Here is a 12,226-nt window from a genome sequence, read left to right as displayed (position 1 = left end):
AGGGAAAAAGTTATCTTCTAATATCATTATTCACCAGTCACATTACGCAAATCCTTTCTCCCAAATCTCAATTTCTCTCTAATCTAAAGGAGGGAGAGAGAAAACAGGGAACTACAGACCAGTTAGCCTAACATCAGTAGTAGGGAAAGTGCTGGAGTCTATTATAAAGGATGTGATAACAGGACACTTAGAAAATATCAACGGGATTAGACAAAGTCAACATGGATTTATGAAAGGGAAATCATGTTTGACAAACCTACTGGAATTTTTTGAGGATGTAACTGGTGGAATAGGTAAGGGAGAACCAGTGGATGTGGTTTATTTGGATTTTCAGAAGGCCTTTGATAAAGTCCCACACAAGAGGTTAGTGTGCAAAATTAAAGCCCATGGGATTGGGAGTAATATACTGGCATGGATTGAAAATTGGTTAACAGACAGGAAACAGAGAGTAGGAATAAATGGGTCTTTATCGGGGTGATGGGCAGTGACTAGTGGGGGTCAGTGCTTGGGCTCCAGCTATTCACAATATATATCAATGATTTGGATGAGGAAACCAAATGTAATATTTCCAAGTTTGCTGACGACAAAAAAATAGACGGGACTGTGAGCTGTGAGAAGGTTGCAAAGAGGCTTCAAGGCGATTTAGACAAGTTGAGTGAGTGGGCAAATACATGGCAGATGCAGTATAACGTGGATAAATGTGAAGTTATCCACTTCGGAAAGAAAAACAGAAAGGCAGAGTATTATTTAAATGGTGATTGGGAAATGTTGATGTACAAAGGGACCTGGGTGTCCTTGTACACCAGTCACTGAAAGCAAATGTGCAGGTGCAGCAAGCAGTTAGGAAGGCAAATGGTATGTTGGCCTTCATTGCAAGTGGATTTGAGTGCAGGAGCAAGGATGTCTTACTGCAGTTATACAGTGCCTTGGTGAGACCACACTTGGAGTATTGTGTGCAGTTTTGGTCTCCTTACCTAAGAAAGGATATACTTGCCGTAGAGGGAGTGCAGTGAAGGTTCACCAGACTGATTCCTGGGATGGCAGGACTGTCGTATGAGGAGAGATTGAGTCGACTAGGCCTGTACTCGAGTTTAGATGAATGAGAGGGGTACTCATTGAAACATATATAATTCTGACAGGGCTAGACAGACTGGATGCAGGGAGGATGTTACCCCTAGCTGGGGGGTCCAGAACGAGGGGTTACAGTCTCAGGATACGGGGTAGGACATTTAGGACTGAGATGAGGAGAAATTTCTTCACTCAGAGGGTGGTGAACCCCGTGGAATTCTCTACCACAGAAGGCTGTGGAGTCCACATCACTGAATATATTTAAGAAGGAGCTAGATAGATTTCTAAACACAAAAGGCATCAAGGGGTATGGGGAGAGAGCGGGAATATGGTATTGAGACAGAGGAGCAGCCATGATCATATTGAATGGTGGAGCAGGCTCGAAGGGCTGAATGGCCTACTCCTGCTCCTATTTTCTATATTTTTATGTTTCTAGTGTACTGCAATAGTCAAATCTATCAATAGCATAACCCACTTTACTTGTTTCTCTGCTCTTCAGCTGGTATGGTTGGCACAAAGATAGGGGCCTTTGAAGGAGATCACTGCTACATCATCGAAAAAGGTTTGCTTCTGAATGAGAGATCTGACATGGCATTGCTCCCATCATGCTGCTCCTCTCACATAAGAGATCTACTGAGAAAATATTTAGTGTTACCCTATCGATACCCCTAAATAGCCCATCCCATTTTTACTCAGAGAGTGGTAAGAATGTGGAATTTGCCACCACATGAATTGGTTGAGGCGAATAGCATGGATACGTTTAAGGGGAAAGTTAGATAAGTACATGAGGGAGAAAGGAATAGAAGGATATGTTGATAGGGTGAGATGAAATAAATAGAGTGGTTGGAGGTTCGTGTGGAGCATAAACACCGGCATAAATCAGTTGGGCCGAATAGCCTGTTTCTGTGCTGTAAAATTCAATGTAATTCTATGATAAAAGACGTAAAGGTAAAACTTCTGATATGCACTCACTCTCTGATAGATACCTTCTCGTTATTGCTAGCCTGATCAGAAGATACTTGCAGAGTCATGCATTTTTTTCTGAACAGAAAACTATGTAAATGATAATATTACTTCTGTTTTGTTAAGAGATTTTATCAGCTAATTACAAGAATGTTGCATCTGTTCAGTTTAAAGGCAAAGAGGAATAGTAACACGTTTTCACAGGGGGCAGAATACATTGTTTCTTTCAGTGAATTTTGTCCTCATGAAGATGAGTGGATGTTAATGCTGGGGAGTGGGACACTTTACATCTCAGGCATTCTAGTGCTCACAGAAAGCACTCCCAGGTCAGGTATAGCATCGGTTATAATCACATGAAAGCTACCTCTACACTGCTCTATGCTTGATCCCACCCCCACCTACCAGAGCTCCAGTGATGCAATAGACTTCCTGAATGAAGATGATGTGAAATTATCAACAGTCTTGTTCTGTGATTAGTATAGGCTGGATTCGAACCTAGGTCTCAGAAGTAAAAGGCTGGTGTTTAACTCACTGCACCACCCAGACCTCTCAATTCTGTGGTTCCAGGATGGATTGTTGTCCTATGGGTGTAACTTGTGACAAGGTATGTGTGAATCTTAAGGACAATATGGTATGTGAGAAAGGAGTTTCATTTAGAATAATGTTTAGTCAAGGAAGAGTTACAGATGTGTGTGCAATTTTAAATTGCAGGCGGCAAGGACACCCGTCCAAAACTAGCAGGGTCCTTCTATAAATATGGAGACCGGGCTTCGATGACATTATCAGTGCCCGATTGCTATTTTTACCTGATGCTTGTGCGGGGGACCAGTGATGGCTTCCCTGCCAGACCAAAGCTGCCAGGATCTGGTTCTTGGTCCTGAAGAGACCCAGGTAAGTGTATATTTTTTTGTTACAGATTTCCTTGTTAGCCAAGATGAGCAGGAGTGCTTCTCCAGGCCCTGCAAGGAAACCTCGGGCCTCCTCTGCCACAGGCTCCCCACCCCCCCCCCCAAACCCTTATCAAGACAGTGGTTCTCCACCCTGAGGGTTCCGACACACTTACCTTATAACGGGGTCCGTTCCCCTGGGTTCCCGGTGTTAGTCTCTGAGCTGCCCAATTTTAACCAATGGCCAGTCACTTCTTGCTGACTTCCAGGCTGTTTTCTAAAAAAGATGGTGAGAACCACAAGTATTTTCACTTTGTTCTGCAGCCTTAATGTTCAAATGCCATATATGAAGGCCTCCAATATTGGACCCTTAGAAGCTAAGCCGCAGATCCAACATTCTCACCTGAGGCAAATGCTACTGTCTGACTGGGATTCTCCTTCAAAGTGATTGAATCTGGCATTAGGAACAAATACTGGCTTAATATTGTTAAATAGTGTGCACTAAACCTCCCTCTCTGGTCCTTTTACTGGCACTGTATGACTGGTAACATAACAGGTAAATTTAATCTGAGAAGGAGGAAGATGGTAGTGGTTGTTGGAGGCCAATCATCTCAGCCCCAGGACATTGCTGCAGTAGTTCCTTAGGGCAGTATCCTAGGCCAAACCATCTTCAGCTGATTGCGCAGTGTTCAGTTCCATTCGCAACACCTCAGATAATGAAGCAGTCCGTGCCAGCATGCAGCAAGACCTGGACAACATCCAGGCTTGGGCTGATAACTGGCAAGTAACATTCGTGTCAGACAAGTGCCAGGCAATGACCATCTCCAGCAAGAGAGAATCTAACCACCTCCCCTTAACATTTAACATTCAACCTTACCATTGCCGAATCCCCCACCATCAACATCCTGGGGATCACCATTGACCAGAAACTTAACTGGACCAGCCATATAAATACTGTGGCTACAAGAGCAGGTCAGAGGCTGGGTGTTCTGCGGTGAGTGACTCACCTCCTGACTCCCCAAAGCCTTTCCACCATCTACAAGGCACAAGTCAGGAGCGTGATGGAATACTCTCCACTTGCCCGGATGAGTGCAGCTCCAACAACACTCAAGAAGCTCGACACCGTCCAGGACAAAGCAGCCCACTTGATTGGTACCCCATCCAGCACCCTGGACATTCACTCCCTTCACCACTGGTGCACCGTGGCTGCAGTGTGTACCATCCACAGGATGCACTACAGCAACTCTGCAAGGCTTCTTCGACAGCACCTCCCAAACCTGCGACTTCTACCACCTAGAAGGACAAGGGCAGCAGGCACATGGGAACACACCACCTGCACATTCCCCCCCAAGTCACACACCATCCCGACTTGGCAATCTATCGCTGTTCCTTTATCGTCGCTGGGTCAAAATCCTGGAACTTCCTACCAAAAAGCACTGTGGGAGAACCTTCACCACACGGACTGCAGCGGTTCAAGAAGGCGGCTCACCACCACCTTCTCAAGGGCAATTAGGGATGGGCAATAAATGCCGGCCTCGCCAGCGACGCCCACGTCCCATGAACGAATAAAAAAAAAAGTTTACTTTGCAAAAAATTATGAACTAGCAGTTTAAATTTAGCAAAGTAGAACCATCTGACTGAGAATGTGGGCAAGGCATTTGATGACTCATTTATTCAAGCAGAGAGAAGCTGTTATGGTTTAAGACATACTGGGCTGTTTATGATGACCTGATGGTCCTGCTGTCAGTCTGAAAAACAATCAGATTAGTGTAATTGCTTTGAGAGGTGTCATATTCATGCAAGGTTAGCCACGCAGCAGCCTCTTTGATATTTGCATAGGGTGTTTGGAGTGATGTGTCATACACTAAAGATATTGAAAACTGAACCAAACTAAACTATACTTACTGAGGCATTAACTGTGAGAAATCGTTCGTGCGTTTCATAGTTAATTATACTACAGTTTCTGCCTTTTCACAAACAGTTAGTCAAATACTCTAACCTTGTTTCAATTTAATTGCTGTGAGCCAAATGTTTACAGGATGGCCCTTGATAAGAAAAAATTGGAAATTTTCTTTATGTCGAGAAGGTCTCAGCAGCTTCAATCAACTATTGCTTATATGATGAGGGGGCAATTTACAGCAACAATGTTTGCCTAAATTACAACAGTGACTACACTTCAAAGGTACTTCCTTGACTGTGAAGCCCTTTGGGACATCCTGAACACATCAAATGCGTTATGTAAATGGCAGTTCTTTCTAAAAAACAAACACCACCTATCATTTATATACAGCCTTTAACATACAAGATGCTTCACAGAAAGATAAGAGTCGTACATACTGAGCCATAGGAGAGAGATTAGGCGAGATGACTCTTTAGGTTAGAACAGTGCCCTTTCACCTCTGGGACATGCAAGTAAATCTAGGCCACTCTGATGTGTTACAACTCTCCTCTGCCCATTGGTTGGTGGCGTCCTATATGAAATGTGTTTGGACAGACACAACTCTGTTCTTAACGTGTATGGGCCTACAGCACAGAACTGCTCACTAGTCAGAAATTGGCAATCTTACTCAAGGTATTTTTCATACGTCATGGCGATTACATTGTCACACCACAGTCTAATTACTGGAAATATTTTTCTCTTGAATTCACTTGAAAAGGACATTGAATAAACATTGTCAACTCACTTTAAATAGTCTAATTAATACTTGCACTAGAATCAACTTGAATGCTACAAAGGTAAACAATGGTACACTAAATCTATTATTTTTGCCTCTTTACTACGCCTTTGCCAAATACATTTTTAATGCATGATACAAATAAAATATCATAATTATCCTCTAAATTTCACAATGGTGCATCAGGGCATCAGCCTAAATATTGGCCAGGACACTGAGGAGAACCTCCCTGCTCTTCTTTGAAATAGTGGGATCTTTTATGTCCATCTGAGAGGGCAGTCAGGGCCTCGGTTTAACATCTCTTCTGAATGGCAGCACCTCCAACACTCCAACACTCCCTCAAATCTCTGAAGTGGGATTTTAGAATGGACCAAGAAACAGGCCGACAACAACAACAACAACTTGCATTTATATAGTGCTTTTAACATAGTAAAACATCTCAAGGCGCTTCACAGGAGCATTATCAAACAAAATTTGACACCGAGCCATATAAGGAGATGTTGGGGCCGGTGACCAAAAGCTTGAACAAAGAGGTAGGTTTTAAGGAGCGTCTTAAAGGAGGATAGAGAGGTTTAGGGAGGGAATTCCAGAGTTTAAGGCCTAGGCAGCTGAAGGCACGGCAGCCAATGGTGGAGCGATTAAAATCGGGGATGCTCAAGAGGCCAGACTTTAAGGAGCGCAGAAATCTCAGAGGGTTGTAGGGCTGGAGGAGGTTACAGAGATAGGGAGGGGAGAGACCATGAAGGGATTTGAAAACAAGAATGTGAATTTTATAATCGAGGCATGGTTGGACCAGGAGCCAATGTAGGTCAGTGAACGCAGGTGTGATGGGTGAATGGGACTTGGTGTGAGATATGATACAGGCAGCAGAGTTTTGGATGAACTCAAGTTTATGGAGGGTGCAAGGTGGGAGGCTGGCCAGGAGATCATTGGAATAGTCCAGCCCATAAACAGACGGGAGCCGAGTTGAGTATGTAAATCGGCACCTACGCTCTCTATAAGTCCCCAATGCAATTTTGCTGTTCCATTGGGCAGAGCGAGTGGCTGAACTAGCAATCCTTAAAGGGACCGCTGCAAACGGCTCTGAAAAGGCAGAAAAAAATGCTACTGCACTGATTTTTGGGGGGTTCGAGAGAAACATGAATGCTGGCCCTACAAAAATCTTCCCACCTGCTGTCAGTTGTTCAGTGCCTCCCCCTCCCAGGAGTGCCTCTCACCCCTTAAGTTGCCTACTTGTGGATCCACTTTATGGAGGAGCCACCAGATTGCCCACCACCACCATCCGATCGATGTGCTGCCTGTCTGTGCTTGCTGAGCGCTGGAAGCTCACTGAAAGTATTGAAATGAGGCCAAACCATGAAAATAGTTCAGGCCTCTTGATGGTGCTATCAGGTGGACAGTGAGATTTCTCTGCCCACCACCCGTACTCGATATGAACATTGGCCCAGTGTTTCCATCCATGTGTCACTTTGTCAGTCTTTGCAGGAAAATTCAACTCTCTTTTTCACTGGGATTGGAAGTTGTCAAACATCAACCAAGCAGATCATTTGGAAGGCAGGGCTGGCGGGTGTCTGAATCAATCATATGGGTGGAGGGCAGGACTGAAGACTTATAAACAATCAGATCAATTGGAGAACAATCAGATATTACATTTCTCCCATTATTGGTTGCACGTGAACTTTAAAATGAGTTGCTGGTTTCTGAGCATCCCAATTACAGGTACATTTATTTAGTGTCTGCCCCAAAGAAGTTATGTATATATATATATATATATTCTATATCTATATATATATTGACATCAAGGCAGCATTTGACCGAGTGTGACACCAAGGAGCCCTAGTAAAATTGAAGTCAATGGGAATCGGGGGGGAAACTCTCCAGTGGCTGGAGTCATACCTAACACAAAAGAAGATGTGATGTGGAGATGCCGGTGATGGACTGGGGTTGACAATTGTAAACAATTTTACAACACCAAGTTATAGTCCAGCAATTTTATTTTAAATTCACAAGCTTTCGGAGGCTTCCTCCTTCGTCAGGTGAACGATGTGAAAATGAAATCCTCGAGATGAAATCGCATTTATAATTCACAGAACAATGCTTGGTGATTACAGACAGTTTTTTCAACTGCCCGTTGCCAAGGCAATCAGTGTGCAGACAGACAGGTGTTACCTGCCAGGTCTCAGAATATACAAATCACCAAAAAAAACAACAAACAAAAAAAAACACAGAGATAGAGAGGTAGAAACATAGAAAAGACAGCAACTGACCCGTTATATTAAAAACAGATAACATTTGTTCGCTGGTGGGGTAACGTGTAGCGTGACATGAACCCAAGATCCCGGTTGAGGCCGTCCTCATGGGTGCGGAACTTGGCTATCAATTTCTGCTCGACGATTTTGCGTTGTCGTGTGTCTCGAAGGCCACCTTGGAGTACGCTTACCCGAAGGTCGGTGGATGAATGTCCATGACTGCTGAAGTGTTCCCCGACTGGGAGGGAACCCTCCTGTTTGGCGATTGTTGCGCGGTGTCCGTTCATCCGTTGTCGCAGCGTCTGCATGGTCTCGCCAATGTACCATGCTCTGGGGCATCCTTTCCTGCAACGTATGAGGTAGACAACGTTGGCCGAGTCACAGGAGTATGAACCATGCCCCTGGTGGGTGGTGTCCTCTCGTGTGATGGTGGTATCTGTGTCGATGATCTGGCATGTCTTGCAGAGGTTACCGTGGCAGGGTTGTGTGGTGTCGTGGACGCTGTTCTCTTGAAAGCTAGGTCATTTGCTGCGAACGATGGTCTGTTTGAGGTTGGGTGGCTGTTTAAAGGCGAGTAGTGGAGGTGTGGGGATGGCCACAAACGGGGAACACTTCAGCAGTCATGGATGCACTGCAGCAACTCGCCAAGGCTTCTTTGACAGCACCTCCCAAACCCGGGATCTCTACCACCTAGAAGGACAAGAGCAGCAGGTACATGGGAACACCACCACCTGCACGTTCCCCTCCGAGTCACACACCACCCCGACTTGGAAATATATTGCCGTCCCTTCATCGTCGCTGGGTCAAAATCCTGGAACTCCCTCCCTATCAGCACTGTGGGAGAACCTTCACCACACGGACTGCAGTGGTTCAAGAAGGCGGCTCACCACCACCTTCTCAAGGGCAATTAGGGATAGACAATAAATGCTGGCCTTGCCAGCGACGCCCACATCCCATGAACGAATTTAAAAAATAATACCTATAAGAATACCTACAAATATACTTATAAGAAATAAGTTGCTGGAATGCAGCTTTAAAAAACTTTTTGTGTCCTCCTTTTCTAGGGTCTGCCTGGTTATTGTCTTATGTGAAGATTTTTTTTTGAGACTAGTTGTATGTTCTGTGTCTTCACGTGTCATAAAGCTTATATTTAGGACTGTCTTTGAGCCAAAAGCTTCTTGGGGGGGGTTGAAGCTGATGGTCAGCTCTCACTAGTTTTCGAGATTGACAAGAGTGACTGTCCTTTAGAACTATAGGAAGGTTTACCATCACCTTCTCAAGGGCAACTCGGGATGGGCAATAAATGCTGGCCTTGCTAGCAATGCCCATATCCTCAGAATTAATTTTTAAAAAAACATTATTTGGTGGTTATTCCAAATTGCTGACACTGTGGTTTTATGAGCTATCTGCTATAAAAGCAAAAGAAAAATTTTGAGAATTAAAGGGAGTGAATTTCCACAGAAGTTCACCGTGACTTCAGCGAAAGAGCCACAAACACCCGGGGAAAACAGTGTAAGATTTTTCCAGGGTTTCCACTGATCTTCTGCTGAAGTTACAGCTGACGAAGGAAAGAAATCCTGTGGAAATTCAACTGCGCAAATGACTAGGTGTGTGTTTGTGTACTTGTATATAGACTAGGATAATGTTTTGTCTGTCAATGTCTGGAATTTGTTCTGGTGGTAATTATCTCAGGCACAAACCGTGGGCTGAATACCCAACCTGACCTTGGATGACCTTCAGTTTGCTATCCCTCAATTAGCACTTATGAAAAGTCTTCAGGATTGGGCAAGGATCATTTATTATTTGAGATAATGTACTATTAAATTAGTATTCTTTTAAATTATCAACATTAAATAGCCAGTGCAAACTTATAAACATAACATTTGTTGCTGAGACCTAACTGCCCAAATTTAGTATGTTTGAAATGTATTTCCATTTCTATCAAATTCTGGGTTACTTGGGACAAGAATTCCTTTGGTTGATGTGCATACCAACATTCTAAATGTGTTCATGAAGATTATTTCTGTTAGGTCCCTCTAGTGGAGAGTGTTAAAATCCTTATGTGCCGAGTCCTAGGTGCCTACCCACAGGGAGGCCAGGAAATCCTACTGTAACATGTTCAGGGGCTGGCTCCATGGTGTCTCCGGTCCAGGCCATGCTTTGGTCACATGGTCCACTTTTGTTGTCACCATAACCCTCAGTCTCTGCATTACCAAGTTCACATGGAGTGCCAGGCACAAACTAAAACACTTTATTAAAGCAAAATGACAGGTGAAGATTTTTTTTAAAATTACATCTGTGACTAATGCAATCGATCACTTTGCCTTAGTCAAAGTGGCTCTTCACATTTAATCTCTGCCCCAGCCCATAGCAATGCTGACCACCAGGAACACACTGGAGTGTTGCGAAGAGGCAAATGACATTGCATGACACAATTCTATGATTTGCATCTTATTATAATACACCCGCCCATATCCTGCAATGGCGTCGGATGGTAAGGAGCTGACGGAGTGGCTCTGCGCCTGATATTCCTCTCCCACCGGCCTAGGTTCTGTCAGTTTTACATTGATAACTGACATTGCTGCAGGAGTTCCTCAGGGCAGTGTCCTAGGCCCAACCATCTTCAGCTGCTTCATCAATGACCTTCCTTCCATCATAAGGTCAGAAATGGGGATGTTCGCTGATGACTGCACAGTGTTCAGTTCCATTCGCAACCGCTCAGAAAATGAAGCAGTCCGAGCCCGCATGCAGCAAGACCTGGACAACATCCAGGCTTGGGCTGATAAGTGGCAAGTAACATTCGTGCCAGATAAGTGCCAGGCAATGACCATCTCCAACAAGAGAGAGTCTAACCACCTCCCCTTGACATTCAATGGCATTACCATCGCTGAATCCCCCACCATCAACATCCTGGGGGTCACCATTGACCAGAAAGTTAATTGGACCAGCCATATAAATACTGTGGCTGCAAGAGCAGGTCAGAGACTGGGTATTCTGTGACGAGTGACTCACCTCCTGACTCCCCAAAGCCTTTCCACCATCTACAAGGCACAAGTTAGGAATGTGATGGAATACTCTCCACTTGCCTGGATGAGTGCAGCTCCAACAACACTCAAGAAGCTCGACACCATCCAGGACAAAGCAGCCCACTTGATTGGCACCACATCCACCACCCTAAACATTCACTCCCTTCACCACCGGTGCATCGTGGCTGCAGTGTGTACTATCCACAGGATACACTGCAGCAACTTGCCAAGGCTTCTTCGACAGTACCTCCCAAACCTGCGACCTCTACCACCTGGAAGGACAAAGGCAGGAGGCACATGGGAACAACACCACTTGCACGTTCCCCTCCAAGTCACACACCATCCCGACTTGGAAATATATCGCCGTTCCTTCATCGTTGCTGGGACAAAATCCTGGAACTCCCTTCCTAACAGCACTGTGGGAGAACCTTCACCACGCGGACTGCAGCGGTTCAAGAAGGCGGCTCACCACCACCTTCTCAAGGGCAGTTAGGGAAGGACAATAAATGCGGCCCTTGCCAGCGACGCCCACATCCCATGAACAAAAAAAAAGGAAGATGCACCCCACTGTATATAGTGGTCATTTTAGAAGCAAGTATACTGCAAAATGGGCCAAACAAAGAAAGAAGAAAGAACTCGCATTTCTATCACGCCTTTCGAAACCTCAGGGCGTCCCAAAGCGCTTTGCAGTGAATGAAGTACTTTTGAAGTGTAGTCACTGTTGTAATGTAGGAAGTGTCAAAAGTTTAAATGTTCTGTTGGAGGATATACTGTACATCTAAGGAGGTCAGGGAGCAAGTTCTCCAGAAATGTTATGTAATTTCATCAGGTATATATTACTGTATTTTGCAGTAGAATGTATCGTTTTCTTAGTGACAATTGTAGAAGAAAGTATACTGCAAAATGCAGCACTGATTACAAGCCGTTTTTCTCTCTGGGTAGTAGAGAAGAGAACTGAACCCAACACCATTGGAATCTGCAGAACTAGCATGAGTGCAGCATCACCGACTGAATGGCCCACAATGCTGCTGTGTACAGGGGCCCTCCTCCCTTTCATTGCACCCAATTTTGAAGCCCCAAGAAGATGACAACTCAAGAACGCCTCTGCCAGATGTAACCAAACAGCTGCAAGGCCTTGTAATTTAGGTATACCCACTTCTAAAATTACCATGGAATATAATAAACTCTACTGCAAGATTCTGTACAATGCACTGAACGTAGTGTCAAAAATGAAAATTTTCAGGAAGAGCATGCCCCCAGATCCTTTTAGATGTATTTCCAAAACTGCTCCCACACCATTATATGCAGCTCAGGTTATAAAACTTACTGCAGAACAGTCAAGATAGAAAATGTTGCAC

At 44.6% G+C, this 12,226-nt stretch overlaps 1 long non-coding RNA gene across 1 annotated transcript; it reads left to right on the top strand.

Moving 5' to 3' along the window:
- Positions 1 to 2,569: 2,569 nt before the first annotated feature.
- Positions 2,570 to 11,986, top strand: LOC137321479 (uncharacterized). Its single transcript, XR_010962830.1, has 3 exons — positions 2,570 to 2,635; positions 2,743 to 2,922; positions 11,814 to 11,986. It is a non-coding gene; the product is annotated as an uncharacterized lncRNA (long non-coding RNA).
- The last annotated feature ends 240 nt before the right edge of the window (positions 11,987 to 12,226 follow it).

Source organism: Heptranchias perlo, chromosome 5 (genome assembly GCF_035084215.1).
Source record: "Heptranchias perlo isolate sHepPer1 chromosome 5, sHepPer1.hap1, whole genome shotgun sequence".
NCBI lineage: Eukaryota > Metazoa > Chordata > Chondrichthyes > Hexanchiformes > Hexanchidae > Heptranchias > Heptranchias perlo.
The sequence above is the reverse complement of the archived record's forward strand: the minus strand, read 5'-3'. Positions and strand labels throughout refer to the sequence as shown.